The sequence below is a fragment of the Palaemon carinicauda genome, chromosome 6 (genome assembly GCF_036898095.1).
Source record: "Palaemon carinicauda isolate YSFRI2023 chromosome 6, ASM3689809v2, whole genome shotgun sequence".
NCBI classification, from domain to species: Eukaryota; Metazoa; Arthropoda; class Malacostraca; order Decapoda; family Palaemonidae; genus Palaemon; species Palaemon carinicauda.
Window position 1 is genome coordinate 79,037,231 of NC_090730.1, and position 16,311 is coordinate 79,053,541.

Below are 16,311 nucleotides of genomic sequence, written 5' to 3' on the forward strand. Positions count from 1 at the left end.
CTGTGCCTAGGTTAGGTAGTGTATAAGAGGGCAAAGGCTAACTCCTATATCAAACTATATTGAATAAATATTATAGCCTAAATTATATTCCTAAGTAAATATAACTATTCATTTGTTGAGAAAAAAATTAAAAACACATGGCAAACTTTACTTATAAAAAAAAATAGTATATATATAGAAAACTCGTGGTTTCTTTGAAAATGCCCTTTATTTCCGTTGAAAATTTATAGTTACCAAGATATACCCTAATATATCATATGGTAATGGGGCCTCCAGTGGAAGCTGAGGGTTTTGGGTTGGGAAAACTGATGGTAAAACTAACCTTTTCTTCTCTACACATTGTTCTCTCTGGCGCACAATAAATCCACGAAAATTTGTTCTAAATAGGATGATCCTAGGTAAATGAGTAAATTCCAATGGGTATTACTCTTGGCTGTTAAGAGACATCAAAATTACATCAGTTGTTATGAAAATATGTAGAATGCTTATTATGAAGAGACTAGAGAGAAAGATTGACAGAAAGCTGAGAGATGAACAATCAGGATTTAGTAAAGACAGTGGTTTTACTGACCAAATTTTCATTTTGAGACGTGTTGTAGAGCAATGCGTAGAATATAGAAATCTACATTTGATATCCTTTTGTGGGCTATGAAAAAGCTTTTGATAGTGTGCACAGGACAGTTTTGTAGAGAGTCATGCGTTGTTATGGAATACTTCTTTAATATGTAAATTTAATTAAGTCTGTTCATGATCTTATCAAGTTCAAAGTTAATGTTAGTGAAGCCCTATTAAATGAATTTCCAGTGAACAGAAGAGTACTCCAAGGGAATGTGTTGTCACCTATGTTGTTTATCCACCTCATGGATTTTGTAATACGCAAAACACTTGGAAATGGTGTAGAATGATTGGACTGTATTGGTAAGGAGAAATTAGCTAACATAAAGTATGCTGACGATGTTGTCCTTATTAGCAGAACACTACAAGGTTTGAAATGCTTGCTTACCAGAATGCATGGAATATCATATGAGGTTAGGCTCAAAATAAATAGAAGAAAGACAGAGATGATAAAAATGGAATATGCAGTTTAAGATGGAATATCATTGGAAGGAGAATTGGGACGACTGGTGAAATCTAACAATGGCCCTTTACGTAATAGGTGTAGGAGGATTTGATGATGATGGTTATTTAGGTAATCAGCTAACTTGGAGCATAGGAAAAGCAGTAGACTCCTATGGTTATTATGATTGACAATTTAGCTAATCAGCAAACTCAAAGCAAATGGGAATCAGTAGACTTCGGTGATTATAACGATCAGCTATTTATCTTACTTAGAAAAATAAGAGTACAAAAAGAAAAATCCTTTGACTAAAGTGGTTATTACTATTGATTTCTTAGCTACTCAGCCATCTCAGAACACAGGGAAAACAGGAGTCTCTGGAGGTTATTATGATTGGCTATTACCTTACCCAGCAAATTTGGAGTAGACGGAAAACAGTTGACTCTGGTGGGTATTACGATCAGCTTTTTAGCTACTGAGCAATCTTGGAGCGGAGGGAAAGTAGTAAAGTATTGTGTTCACTACGATTGGCTATTCATCTTTAACAACTAACTAGCAGAACAAGGAAAACAGTTGTCTCTAGTGGTATTATTGTTTGCTATCTATAGTATTTAGAAAATTTGGAGCATATGACTCCAATGGTTATTACAATTGGGTTTCTCCTATTCGGCAAACTCTGAGCAGAGTGAGTATAGTAGACTACATTGTTTCACAAAATTTGCTCTTCAGCTTACTCAGCAAACTAGGAGCACAGGGAAAACAGTACACTCTAGTGGTTATTATGATTGGCTATTTAGCTTACTCAAAAAACTAGGAGCACATAAAAAAAAATTCAGTCGACTCCAGTGGTAATTACATTTGGCTTTTTTTCCAGTCTGCAAACTCAGAACATAAGGAAAGCAGTAGACTGATTTTTTTTTTTATACGATTGGCTATTTAGCTTACTTAGCAAACTAAGAGCACAGAGAAAACATTAGACTCCTGTGGTTATTACAGTTGGTTGTTCAGCTAATCAGAAAACATGGATTACAGGGAAAGCAGTAGACGACAGTGGTTATTACAAGTGGGTTTTTAGCTCACTTAGAAAACTATGAGCAGAGGGAGGACAGTAAAATACAGTGGTTATTATGATTGGCTATTTAGCTTACTCAGGAAATTAGGAGCACCGGGAACATATTAGACTCCAGTGGTTATTACGATTACCCATTTAGCTACTCCGCAACCTAGGAGCACAGGGAAAACAGTAGAGAACCATGGTTATTACAATTGTCTATTTTTCTCCTCAGCAAACTTGCAGCGCAAGGAAAACAGTTGACGCTGGTGGTTATTACATTTTGCTATTTAGCAACTCAGCAAACTCGTAACACAAGTAGATCAGTAGATTATGTTAGTTATTAAAAGTGTATATTTAGATATTCAGGAAACTTGGAGCAAAAGGTAAACAGTGTACTCTAGAGATTATTATGATTGGCTATTTAGCTACTCGGCAAACTCTCAGCACAGTGCAAACCGTTGACTCCAGTGGTTACTATGATTGAGCATTTAGCTGCTCAGCAATCTTGGAACACATGGAAAACAGTAGACTGCTGTGGTTATTTAGATTGGTTATTTAGTTACTCAGTAAATTAGGGGCACAGGGATAAAAGTTGACTCCATTGGTTATTAGGTTTGGCTTTTTAGCTACCCAGCAAACTCAGATCTCATGAAAACTAGTAGACTTCAGTGATTATTATGATTGACTATTTAGCTAATCAGCAAACTAGAAGCACAGGGAAATCAGTAGACTCTATCAGTTATTACAATTGGCTATTCAGCTACTCAGCAAACTCCGGCCCCAAGGAAAACAGTAGACTCCCGTGATTATCACCATTGTCTATTTAACTTACTCAGAAATCTATGAGCACAGAAAAAATCAGTTAACTACACGGGGTATTAGTATTAATTTTTAGCTGTCCTGCCAACTTGGAGTTTATTGGAAAATGTTGACTTCGTTGGTTATTGTGATTGGCTATTTAGCTACTCAACAAACTTAGAGCAGAGGTGAAAGTAGACAAATCTGGTGTTTATTACAACTGGTTATATAGCTTAGTTAGCAAACTACAGTAATAAAACAGCGAAAACAGTTATCTTCGATTATTATTATGATTTTTAATTTAGGTACTCAACAAACTCGGAACACAATTAAAACAGTTGAATACAAATGTTATCACAACTGGATATTTAGCTCTTCGGCAAACTCAGAGCAAAATGAAATTAGTAGATTGAGGTGGTTATTATAATTGACTATGTAGTTATACAGCTAACTCAGAGCACAAGGAAAGCAGTAAACTTCATTGGTTATTACTCCTGACTTTTTAGCTATTCAGCAAATTCGGAGTACAGGGAAAGCAGTAGACTTTAGTAGTTATTACTCTTAGCTACTTAGCTACTCAGAAAACTAAGAGCACAAAGAAAGCTCTACACTTTAGTGGTTCTTACTATTGGCTATATACCTACTTAGCAAACTCTTGGCATATAAAAAAACAATTCACTCCAATGGTTATTACGATTGGCTATCTAGCTACTCACGAAACTCAGAGCACAGGGAAAGCAGTATACTTTGGTTGTCATTATAACTTTATAATTAGCTTACTCAGCAAACTAAAAGCACAATGAAAATAGAAGACTGTGAAGGTTATTACGATTAGCTTTTTAGCTAATCTACTAACTTTGAGTACAGGAAATGCAGAAACTTTAGTAATTATTACTGTCAGTTTTTTAGCAACTCAAAAAAACTTGGAGCATTATAATTGTTAGTATTACTAGTTAAGCTACAACCCTAGTTGATAAAGCAAGATGCTATAAGCCCAAGGGGTCCAACAGAGAAAAATATTCCACTGAGGGAAGGAAATAGGGAAATAGATAAACAATATAGGAACTAATTAGCAATTAGAATAAAATATTCTAATAACATTAACAACATTAAAGCAGATATTTCATATATAATCTTTAAAAGGAATTATTCAACATAAAATCATTTGCTGCAAGTTTAAATTTTTCAAGTTCTACTGATTCAAGTACCCGATTAGGAGGATCATTCAACAACTTGATCACAGCTATAATAAAACTTCTCTAGAGTACAGTGTAATATTGAGCCTCATGATGGAGAAGGCCTGACCACCAGAATCAAATGCATGCCTAGTATCACGAACAGGATGGAACTTCCCGGGAAGAGCTGAATGTATAGGATAGTCAGAATTATTGAAAAAATCGTTTGCAACATTCACAATGAGCTAATCGAACGAAGGTGCCAGAGATTAATATCAAGATCAGGAATAAGAAATTTAATCAACCCTAACTCTCTGTTCAACAAATTAAGATGAGATTTATCGCCAGGAATCTTAAAAGACTTTCTCAATAAGCCAGATTTTTTTTTATGCACTTGAAGAAGTGCATAATATGCTTCTCAAAAGTAAATATTTTCTGTTGAGAATTACACCAAAAATTTTAAAAGAGTCATAAAGTTAAAGAAATATTATCAATGCCGAGATCCGGATGTTGAAGAGACACTGTCCTTGACCTACTTACGCATACTTTGAGTTTTATTATGATTCAACTTCATACCCCATAATTTGCACCATGCACTAATCTTAGCAAGATTTAGCAACCCAAGATCTACATTCAGGAACTGGAAGTAATGCAAAGAGAGTAGCATTATCTGCATAGGCAACAAGCTTGTTTTCTAGGCCAAACCACATATCATATGTATATAATATGAAAAGTAATGGGCCAAGAACACCACCCGGAGGAACACCAGATATCACATTCCTACTGTATACTTACTATGGTACCCATCAATAATAACTCTTTGGGATCTATTTCTTGAAAATTTAATAATGATGCTAAGAAACGACCCATTCACTCCCAACTGTTTGAGTTTGAATAGAAGGGCCTCATTATTAACACGGTCAAAGGCAGCGCTAAAATCAAGGCCAACCATACAAACTTCCTGACCATAATCAAGGGATTTTTGTACAGCATTTCAGGTTGTAAGAAGGGCATCACATGCTCCAAAGCCTTTACAAAAACCAAATTTCAAACTAGGGTAAAGATGATTGCCTTCAGCAAACCCATTAAGACGTTTTGCCAAAAGACGTTCAAAAACTATAGATAATATGGGAATTATGGAAATTTGGCAGTAATTAGTTGGAATTGAGCTACCACAAACACATTTACACAGTGAAGGAACATTACCAATTCTCCAACAAGTGCTAAAAGAGCCTCTTCTTGCTCACTTGTGGAAAATAGCAGACAACTTGGGAGCTAAGAAATCTGCAGTCTTTATATAAAAAAAGGAAAAATACCAAATGGGTCTACACCTTCATAAGGATCAAGGTCCATCAAGAAAGCTTTAATTTCACAAGGTAGAAAAGCTAAACTAGTTAATTTAGCCCCAGGAAAACAGGAATGAGGAAGTTTGAGTTTCTCATTACTCTGCTTACTGCCAAACACATCTGCCAAAAGAGTTGCCTTTTCCTTTGGACAGTGAGTGAGAGAGCCATCTGTTTTAAGTAAAAGAGGAACTGTTGCATCTACACCAAAGATTACTTATTTAAGGATAGTCCACCACTTATGCTCCTGGGTTGTATCAGGAAGGGTTTCTTTTATGTTAAAATTGTATTCCTTTTCAGTTGAAGCATAAACTCTCTGAGCGAAATCTCTAAGCTGATCTGTTACCCTTCCAAAGAAGATAGGAGCCCTGCTTCTCCATGTAACCACCTATATAATCATCATTGAACCATGGTTTGTCCTTCACTCGGTACTTTAGCACACAATAAGGGATTTGCCCGTGAATTATGTTGACTTCATTCTCGTTCATATGGACAACAGGATCAACACTACTATAGAATTGTGATCAACTCAAACCCAAGGGAAAGCAGTAGACTCTAGTGGTTATTATGATTGGTTATTTAATTTACTCAAAAATATAGGAGCAAATAGAAAAAATTACTTGAGTGGTTATTACGATTGACTATTTAACTATGCAGCGAACTCAAATCAAAGGGAAAGTAGTAGTATTTGGTTGTTATTATAATTGGCTGTTTAGCATACTCAGTAAACTAGGAGCACAGGCAACGCAGTAGACCAGTCGAGTCTAGTGGTTAATATGAATGATTATTTAGATTACTCAGCACACTAGGGGCACATTAAAAAATTGTAGATTCCATTGGTATTACAATTTATTTTACTACTAAGCAAATGCACATCAAAAGGAAAGCAGTAAACTCTTGTGGTTATTATGATTGTCTAATAAGATTACTCAGGAAACTCAGACCACAGTGAAAGCCGTAGAATTTGATGGTTATTATAAATGGCTATATAGCTTACACAGCAAATTAGGAGCACAAAAAACATTAGAGTATAGTGATTTTCATGATTGGTTAATTAGCTTATCCAGAAAACTAGAAGCACTTAGAAGAAAAAAAGAAAAATCATTTGACTTCAGTGGTTATTACGAATGTCTGTTTAGGTACTCAGCAAACTCGGAGCACATGGAAAACAGTTGATTCCAGTGTTTATTATTCTGTGCTAGTTGGCTACTCAGCAAATTCAGAGCACAGGGGAAGCAGTAGTTTGGCAGGTATTACTATTGGCTATTAGGCCTACTCAGCAAATTATGACCACAGTGAAAACATTTCACTCAGGTGGTTATTACTATTAGCTTTTTAGCAATTCAGAAAACTTGGAACACTTGGAAAACCATACTCTAGTGGTTATTACTCTTGGCCATTTAACTATTCAGTAAACACAGAGCACCATGGAAGCAGTAGTTTTTGGTAGTTATTACGATTGGCTATTTAGCATACTCAGCAAATCAGGAACACAGGGAAACCCATTGAATCAAGTGATTACTACTATTGGCTTTTTAGCTACTCAGCAATCTTGGAACAAATGGAAAACATTTAACACCATTGGTTATTATGATTGGCTATGTATATACCCAGCAAACTCAGGGTTTAATATGTTTGGTTGCTTAGGTACTCAGAAAACTCGAAGAACAGAAAAAAAATTTCACTCAGGTAGCTATTTAGCTACTCAGCAAACTTGGAGCTCTGGGAAAGCAGAAGAATCCAGTTCTTATTATGAATATCTTCTTTAGCTACTCAGAAAACTATAAAAACTAGGAACATATGGGAAGCCGTAGACTCCTGCGGTTATTATTATTGATTATTTAGCTAATCAGGAAACTCAGAGTACATGGAAAACATTAGACTCCAGTGATTATTATGATTGGATATTGAGCTAGTCAGCAAACTTGGAGCACAGGGAAAGCATTAGACTCTAGTGGCTACTTAATTGGTTATTTAGCTACTGAGTAAACTCTCAGCACAGGGAAAACAGATGACACTGATGATTATGGTGTGCAGACAAAATGTCGATGGACGTAACATCGACGGACATAATGTTGACGGAAATAATGTCGCTGGACAGAACGTTGGCAGACATAATGTCTACAATTGTAAAAGTAGGACAAAATGTCGACAAACCTGAGAAAAATAATGACAATGATTTTATTAACTTAGTTTTTTTATGCAAAAAGATTCTTTCAAATATTCTACTTTGGTAATTATCACATTAGCTAGCTCAGTTCTTGTTAATTTACTATTCCAATACTGATAGTAGCCTTGTTTCGTTTTATAAGCCATTTAATGACTTAACAATAATTTTTTTTATTTTCAACAAGTGAAAGACTTTCCAATTTCCATTAGGTCTCGAAAAAATTCAGTATTGTTAAATTGTTTTTTTACCTGCCCATCTCTATAATGGAAATAACAAAAAACGAATAAAGGCGCCAAAAAAATTTCTTTACAAAGGATATGCTTATGTAGTAGACAAACAAAAGGAGGATAGGATCTTGTGGCGATGTGAAAATCGTGGATATTATGGTGGGCAAATAACTACTTCTAACAATACTGTAATTTCTTTCGTAAGCCATTCTCACCAGCCAGATAGTTTCAGATGTGATGCTTTAGGAATCCAAAACAAAATAAAAGACATGGCCAGAGCTACAGAAGATATTCCATCAAATATAATTCATAACGCTAACGCAAACATTTCACTACATGTATGTGGGGTTTTGCCAAAGAAGAAGTCAATTGCACACACAATAGGCGACACTGCAATATTAATGAAGATGATTTGACGACCACTACAAGAGGAGAAACTTTTTTGTTATACGAAATTGAGGATATAAGTATTTACTAAACGTCTAACAATTTAAGAATGTTGGAAACCTGTTCTACATGGCTTTGCGATTGGACATTTGAATCCCCTCCTATTGGGAAGCAATTATATACTATTCATGCCCTTGTTACGAATAACAAAACACTACCAATGGTTTATTGTCTTACTAGCAAAAAAGATGAGTAATCTTACGAGTTCTTTTTCAGTATTCAAAAAAACCGTAATCTGAAACAAACCTCAATCAGTGTTGATTTCGAAAAAGCCCTTATTAATAGTATAAGGAGTATATAACAAGCTGCTAATATCTTTGGGTGTTTTTTCCATTTTGATCAATGTTTGTTTCGAAAAATCCAGTCGTTGAGTTTACAGTCCTGGTATACTGAAAATAGTAATGCATTCATCATAAAACAATTTCAAACATTAGCATTTGTTCCTTCTGACTATGTGCATCCTTTTTTAAAGAGCTTCTTGGTTCCCTAACGGAAGAAATAGAATGTGTTCTCGACGAATTTCTTGCATATTTAGAAGTGATCTGGTTAGGTGTAGTTCAACGGGGACGATGTCATAAACCCTGCTTGAAATCAAGCTTTAGTTTTGTTGCAGATGATGCACAAATAATGTGCTTGAAGGGTGATATAATGCTTTTAACAAAAGAATGGTAATTAAGCATGCATCTTTAGAAAAAGTGGTTAAAAAACTGAAAAATTAACAAGCAAATACAGAAATGTTGTTAGCGTAACTAACCAGTGGAAGAGTCAACGAAAGATTGAAGAACCTAGTCACAAATTTTCATCCTGATCAAGGGATACAGTTTATAAGAGAAGTTGGTAATAATTTGTAACACTTTTTAGAATTATGTAGTTTTTAATGAATAAACTTTGTTTATTATATTTTTTTCAACTCTTTAATAAATTTTAGCTCTACAGTTAAGTCATCTTATGATTCAATGAAATACAATCAACTGTAAAATTTGTTTATTTCAGAACTACCATTTTAACATGAATTATTATTAATGAATGAAAGAGTATTACGAAAACTGGATATTAAATGAATAACTAAAGAGAAGGAGAAAACTGTCAAAATTTTGTTCTACTGGTACAACTGTTGACATTATGTTTGTCGACGTTCTGTCCGGCGACATTATGTCCGTCGACATCATGTCCATTGACTTTATGTCTGTTGACATTTTTTTTCTACAACCGGTGATTATTACAATTGGTTATTTAGCTTACCCAGAAAACTAGGAGAACAAAAAGAATCCCTTGACTACGAGAGTTTTTTAGCTCTTCAGCAATCTTGGACCCTAACTAAAATTTTAGGCTCTGGTGGTTATTACGATTGGCTATATATCTTACTCAGCACATGGAAAATATTAGACTCCAGTGTTTGTTTTGATTGCCTGTTCAGCTACTGAGCAAACTTGGAGCAGAAAAAACGTAGCAAAATCCGGCGATTATTATGATTGGCTATTTAGCTACTCAGCACTTTTGGAATACAGGGAAAACAGGAGACATCAGTGGTGGTTATAATTGGCTGTTTAGCAACTCAACAAACTCAGAACATAGGGATGGAAGTAGTCTCAGGTGGTTATTGGGACTGGCTATTTAGCTTACTCAGCGCATTAGGAGCATGGGACAGTGGACTCTAGTGGTTATTATGATTGTGTATTTAGACACTCAGCAAGCGAACAATAGAAGTAAAGCAGGAGTCTGTTATTATGATTGAATATTTAGCTTATTCAGCAAATTAGGGGATAACGGTAGTTTCCAGGGGTTATTAAGATTGGCTTTTTAGCTATTGAGCAAACTGGAAGCAAAGTAAAAGCAGTGAACCCTGGTGTTCATTACTCAGCAGTCTTCGAGCACAGGGTAAACAGTGGACTCCAGTGGTTATTATAACTGGATATCTAGCTACTCAGCAAACTCATATAACAGTAAAATCAGTAGACTGTTGATTATCATGATTGGCTATTGAATTTACTCAGAAAACTAGCAACACATAAAAAACAGTTGACTCCAGTGGTTATTACAATTGTCTTTTTAGCTATTCAGCAATCTCTGAGCACTGTGAAAGCAGTGGACTACATTATCTATTACAAGTTGCTATTTATCTTATTTAGCAAACTAGGAGCACAGGGAAAACAATAGACCCCAATGGTTATTACAACTGGCTCTTCAGCTACTCGGTGAATTCTGAGTTCAGGGAAAGCAATACCTTACAATGGCTACTACACGTGGTATTAAGCTCACTCAGCAAACTATTAGTATTTGGAAAAAGGCAGATTAGTGGTTATTATAATTGGCTATTAAGATTACTCAGAAAACTAGGATCATAAGGTAAAGAGTAGATTTCAATGGTTATTACGATTGGTTTTCTAGCTACTCTTAGAACTCAGAACATAGGGAAAGCAGTAGACTCTAGTGGTTATTACTCTTGGCTAATTAGCTACTCAGATAACTCAGATAACATAAAGAAAGAATAGTTGACTCCAATAGTTATTACGAGTGGCTATTTAGCTACTCAGCAAGCTAGGAGCCCATTGAAAACAGTCGGCTTTGGTTATTATAATCAGCTATTTAGTTTACTCAGCAAACTAGGATTACAGTAAATAACAGTAAACATCAATCATTATCATGATTGTCTTTATTCGCTACTAAGCTAACTTGGAGTAAAGGATAAAGGGTGGTCTCTTGGCTATTTAGCTACTCAGCAAAGTAGGAGAACATGGGAAAGAGCAAAATCTGGTGGTTATTATTATTGGCTATTTAGCTTAAAATACTAGGAGCACATATAAAAATGACCCTATTGATTATTACTATTGATTATTCCTGTATAAAAATCCTACGAGGCATCAACAAGGAGATGGACCTGGGGGGAGAGTGACTGCTCCCCGCACTCTAGTTTTGGGGTGTCTGAATGTGCGTGGATGCAGTACGATAGAGTAAAAGATGTGAGATTGGAAGTATGTTTAGAAGTAGAAGGATGGATGTATTGGCCTTGTGTGAGACAAAGATGAAAGGAAAGGGTGAAGTGATGTTTGGTGAAATGTCTGGTAGTGTCTGGGACTGAAAGGGGAAGAGCGAGAGAGGGTGTGGCTTTATTGCTGAGTGAATGGATGACAGGTAAAGTAGTGGAATGGAAGGAAATATCATCTAGGTTAATGTGGGTAAGGGTTAGGTTGGGTAGGGAATGTTGGGTGTTTGTCAATGCGTATGGGCCAGTTAGTGAAAAAAGTGAAGAAGAGTGGAATGAGTTCTGGAATGAATTAACTAGGTGTGTAGAAGGACTGGGTAGAAGGAATTATGTAGTTGTCATGGGTGACTTGAATGCTAGAGTGGGCGCTGGAGAGGTAGAAGGTGTCATTGGGAAGTATGGCAACCAGGTGAAAATGACAGTGGTGAGAGACTGGTAGATATGTGTGTTGAACAAGATATGGTAATAAGTGCTAGCTTTTTTTAAAAAGAAAGATAAAAATAAGTATACATGGGTAAGAGTGGCAAATGGAAGAGTAGTAGAAAGGGCATTAATGGATTATGTGTTGATAACTAAAAGAATGTTTGGAAGATTGAAAGACGTGCATGTGTTTAGGGGTATGGCTAACGGTATGTCTGATCATTTTTTGGCGGGAGGAAAATTAGTTGTAGCAAAAGAGTGGGGGAATAGAGTAGGTGGATGTAAAAGGGAGCTAGAGAGGGTCGAAGAGCTAATAAAACCGGGGGTAAAAAGTAAATATCAGGAAAGGTTGAAAATGGCATATGACGAGGTGAGAGTAAGAGAAACTGGTAATTTAGAGGAGGAGTGGAAGTTAGTAAAAGAAAATTTTGTTGGGATTGCAAGTGATGTATGTGGTAAGAAGGTTGTTGGAGGCAGCATGAGGAAGGGCAGTGAATGGTGGAATGAAGGAGTGAAGGTAAAAGTGGAAGAGAAAAAGAGGGCTTTTGAAGAATGGCTGCAGAGTAATGGTACAGAGAAGTATGAAAAATATAGAGAGAAAAATGTGGAAGTAAAGCATAAGGTACGTGAGGCAAAGAGGGCAGCTGACCTGAGGTGGGGTCAGGGATTGGGTCAGTCAGAGGAAGAGAATAAGAAGAAGTTTTGGAAAGAAGTGAAGAGAGTAAGGAAGGCTGGCGCAAGAATTGAAGAGACAGTGAAAGAGGGATATGGAAGGTTGTTAAAAAGAGAGGAGGCAAGGAAAAGGTGGGCGGAATATTTTGAAAGTTTGCTGAATGTTGAGGATAATAGGGAGGCAAATATAATTGCTGTTCCAAGTGTTGAGGTACCAGTGATGGGAGATGAGAATGAGAGAGAGATTACAATAGAGGAAGTGAGGAGAGCACTAGATGAAACGAGAGTAGGAAAAGCATCTGGTATGGATGGTGTGAAAGCTGAGATGTTGAAGGAAGGGGGTGTGATTGTACTTGAATGGTTGGTAAGATTATTTAATATGTGTTTTGTGTTGTCAATGGTACCAGTAAATTGGGTTTGTGCATGTATTGTACCATTATATAAGGGTAAGGGAGATGTGCATGAGTGTTGTAATTCAAGAGGTATTAGTTTGTTGAGTGTAGTTGGAAAAGTGTATGGTAGAGTAATGATTAATAGGATTAAGGATAAAACAGAGAATGCAATCCTGGAAGTACAGGGTGGTTTTAGAAGAGGTAGGGGTTGTATGAATCAGATTTTTACAGTTAGGCAGATATGCGAGAAATATTTAGCAAAAGGTAAGGAGGTGTATGTTGCGTTTATGGATATGGAGAAAGCATATGATAGAGTTGATAGGGAAGCAATGTGGAATGTGATGAGGTTATATGGAGTTGGTAGAAGGTTGTTGAAAGCAGTGAAAAGTTTCTACAAAGGTAGTAAAGCATGTGTTAGAATAGGAAATGAAGTGAGTGATTGGTTTCCGGTGAGAGTGGGGCTGAGACACGGATGTGTGATGTCGCCGTGGTTGTTTATCTTGTATGTTGATGGAGTGGTGAGAGAGGTGGATGCTCGAGTGCTTGGACGAGGATTAAAACTGGTAGGCGAGAATGACCATGAATGGGAGGTAAATCAGTTGTTGTTTGCGGATGATACTGTACTGGTAGCAGACACAGAAGAGAAGCTTGACTGACTAGTGAGAGAATTTGGAAGGATGTGTGAGAGAAGGAAGTTGAGAGTTAATGTGGGTAAGAGTAAGGTTATGAGATGTACGAGGAGGGAAGGTGGTGCAAGGTTGAATGTCATGTTGAATGGAGAGTTACTTGAGGAGGTGGATCAGTTTAAGTACTTAGGGTCTGTTGTTGCAGCAAATGGTGGAGTGGAAGCAGATGTACGTCAGAGAGTGAATGAAGGTTGCAAAGTGTTGGGGGCCGTTAAGGGAGTAGTAAAAAATAGAAGGTTGGGCATGAATGTAAAGAGAGTTCTATATGAGAAAGTGATTGTACCAACTGTGATGTATGGATCGGAGTTGTGGGGAATGAAAGTGATGGAGAGACAGAAATTGAATGTGTTTGAGATGAAGTGTCTAAGGAGTATGGCTGGTGTATCTCGAGTAGATAGGGTTAGGAACGAAGTGGTGAGGGAGAGAACGGGTGTAAGAAATGAGTTAGCGGCTAGAGTGGATATGAATGTGTTGAGGTGGTTTGGTCATGTTGAGAGAATGGAAAATGGCTGTCTGCTAAAGAAGGTGATGAATGCAAGAGTTGATGGGAGAAGTACAAGAGGAAGGCCAAGGTTTGGGTGGATGGATGGTGTGGAGAAACCTCTGGGTGATAGGAGAATAGATGTGAGAGAGGCAAGAGAGCGTGCTAGAAATAGGAATGAATGGCGAGCGATTGTGACGCAGTTCCGGTAGGCCCTGCTGCTTCCTCCGGTGCCTTAGATGACCGCGGAGGTAGCAGCAGTAGGGGATTCAGCATTATGAAGCTTCATCTGTGGTGGATAATGTGGGAGGTTGGGCTGTGGCACCCCAGCAGTACCAGCTGAACTCGGTTGAGTCCCTGGTTAGGCTGGAGGAACGTAGAGAGTAGAGGTCCCCTTTTTTGTTTTTTTTTTCATTTGTTGATGTCGGCTACCCCCCAAAATAGGGGGAAGTGCCTTTGGTATATGTATGTATGTATGTATTTAGCGACTCAGCAAAGTCAGAACACTTAAGACATAACTTTAATTAACTTGGTTTTTACGATTGAATATTTATCTACTCAGCAAACTCAGATAACTAGGAAAGCAGTGAACTCTGGTTGTTATTATGATTGGCTATTTAGTTACTCAGCAAACTTACAGCATAAGGAAAGTAGTAAACTTTCATGGTTGTTATACTTAGCAAATTTAGGATCACAGGGAAAACAGTAGAATTCGATGTTTATTGCTCTTTGCTATTTAGCTACTCGGCAAACTCGGATTAAAAGGAAGGCAGTAGAGTGTGGTAGTTATTATGATTGGTTATTAGTTTAATCAGAAAAATAGGAGCGCATAGAAAACAGTTGATTTCAGTGGTTATTACGATTGGCTGTTTGAGTACTCAGCAAACTCAGAGTACATAGATAACACTAGAATCTTGGCTATTTAGCTACTCAAAAAACTCAGAGCAGAGGGGAAGCAGAAATCTTTGGAAGTTATTATGATTGCCTATATAGTTTACTCAACAAATTAGGAGCATATGGATAGAGTTGACTCTACTATTATTAGTATTTGCTTTTTAGCTACTGAGCAAACTTGCAACACACGGAGAACTATGGACTCCCTTGGTTATTATGATTGGCTATTTAGCTACCAAGAAATCTTGGAGCACTGGGAAAGCAGCAGACTCTAGTGGTTATTATAATGGGTAGTTTAGCTTCCCAAGAAGCTCAGCACATAGATAATTTTTTACTCTGGTGGTTATTACTAATGGCTTTTTAGCTACTCAGCAAACTCGGAATGTGGGAAAGCAGTAGAATTCAGTCGTTATTATGATTGGCTATCTAGCTACTCAGCAAACTCGAACTTTAGGGGATGCCATAAACTACAGTAGTTACTATGATTTTCTATTTAGCTACTCAGTAAACTCAGAGCACAGAGATAACTACTGACTCCAGTAGTTATTACGATTGGCTATATAGATACTCACCAAACTTGGAGCAAAGTGGAGGCATTACACTACAGCGATTATTATTATTTGATACTTAACTACTCAGCAAACTCAGAGCGCGTGGAAAACTGTAGACTCTAGTGGTTGCTATGATTGTCTATTTAGCTACTTAGCCCCTATGCTTATAGCATCCTGCTTTCCCAACTAGGGTTGTAGCTTAGCAAGTAATAATAATAATAATAATAATAATAATAATAATAATAATAATAATAATATGGAATATAGTAGACTCCAGTGGTTATGATTGGCTATTTAGCTAGTAAGCAAACTCTGAGCACAAGGAAAGCAGTAGACTCTGGTGGTTGCTAAAGCTCTCTGTTTAGCTACCAAGCAAAGTCAGAGCAAAAGGAAAACAGACTCCGGTGATGATTAGATTGCCTATCTAGCTTACCCAGTAAACTAGGAGCATAGAAGAAAATCACTTGACTATACTGATTATTACTATTGGATTTTTATTTGTTTAGCAATCTCAGAGCGTAATGAAAACAGAGGACTCCGCAGGTTATTGAGAATGGCTATTTATCTACTCAGCAAACTTGGAACACATGGAAAATGGTAGACGGCAGTGTTTGTTATGATTGCCTGTTTAGTTAATGAGCAAACTTTGAGCAGAGGGGAAGCAGTAAACTCTGGAGGTTACTCAGCAAACTAGTAAAACATGGAAAACATTTGGTTCTGGTGGTTATTACAATTGGTTATTCAGCTACTAAATAATCTTGGAGTACAGGGAATCCAGTAGACTTCATTGTCTATTATGATGGGTTGTATAGGTACTCAGCTAACTTAGAACAAAGAAAAGAAATAGTCTCTGGTGATTATTACGATTGGTAATTTAGCTTATGCAGCTAATTAGGAGCTTGGAAAAAACAGTGGACTCTGGTGGCTATTATAACTTGCTATCTGACTACTCTACATTTTT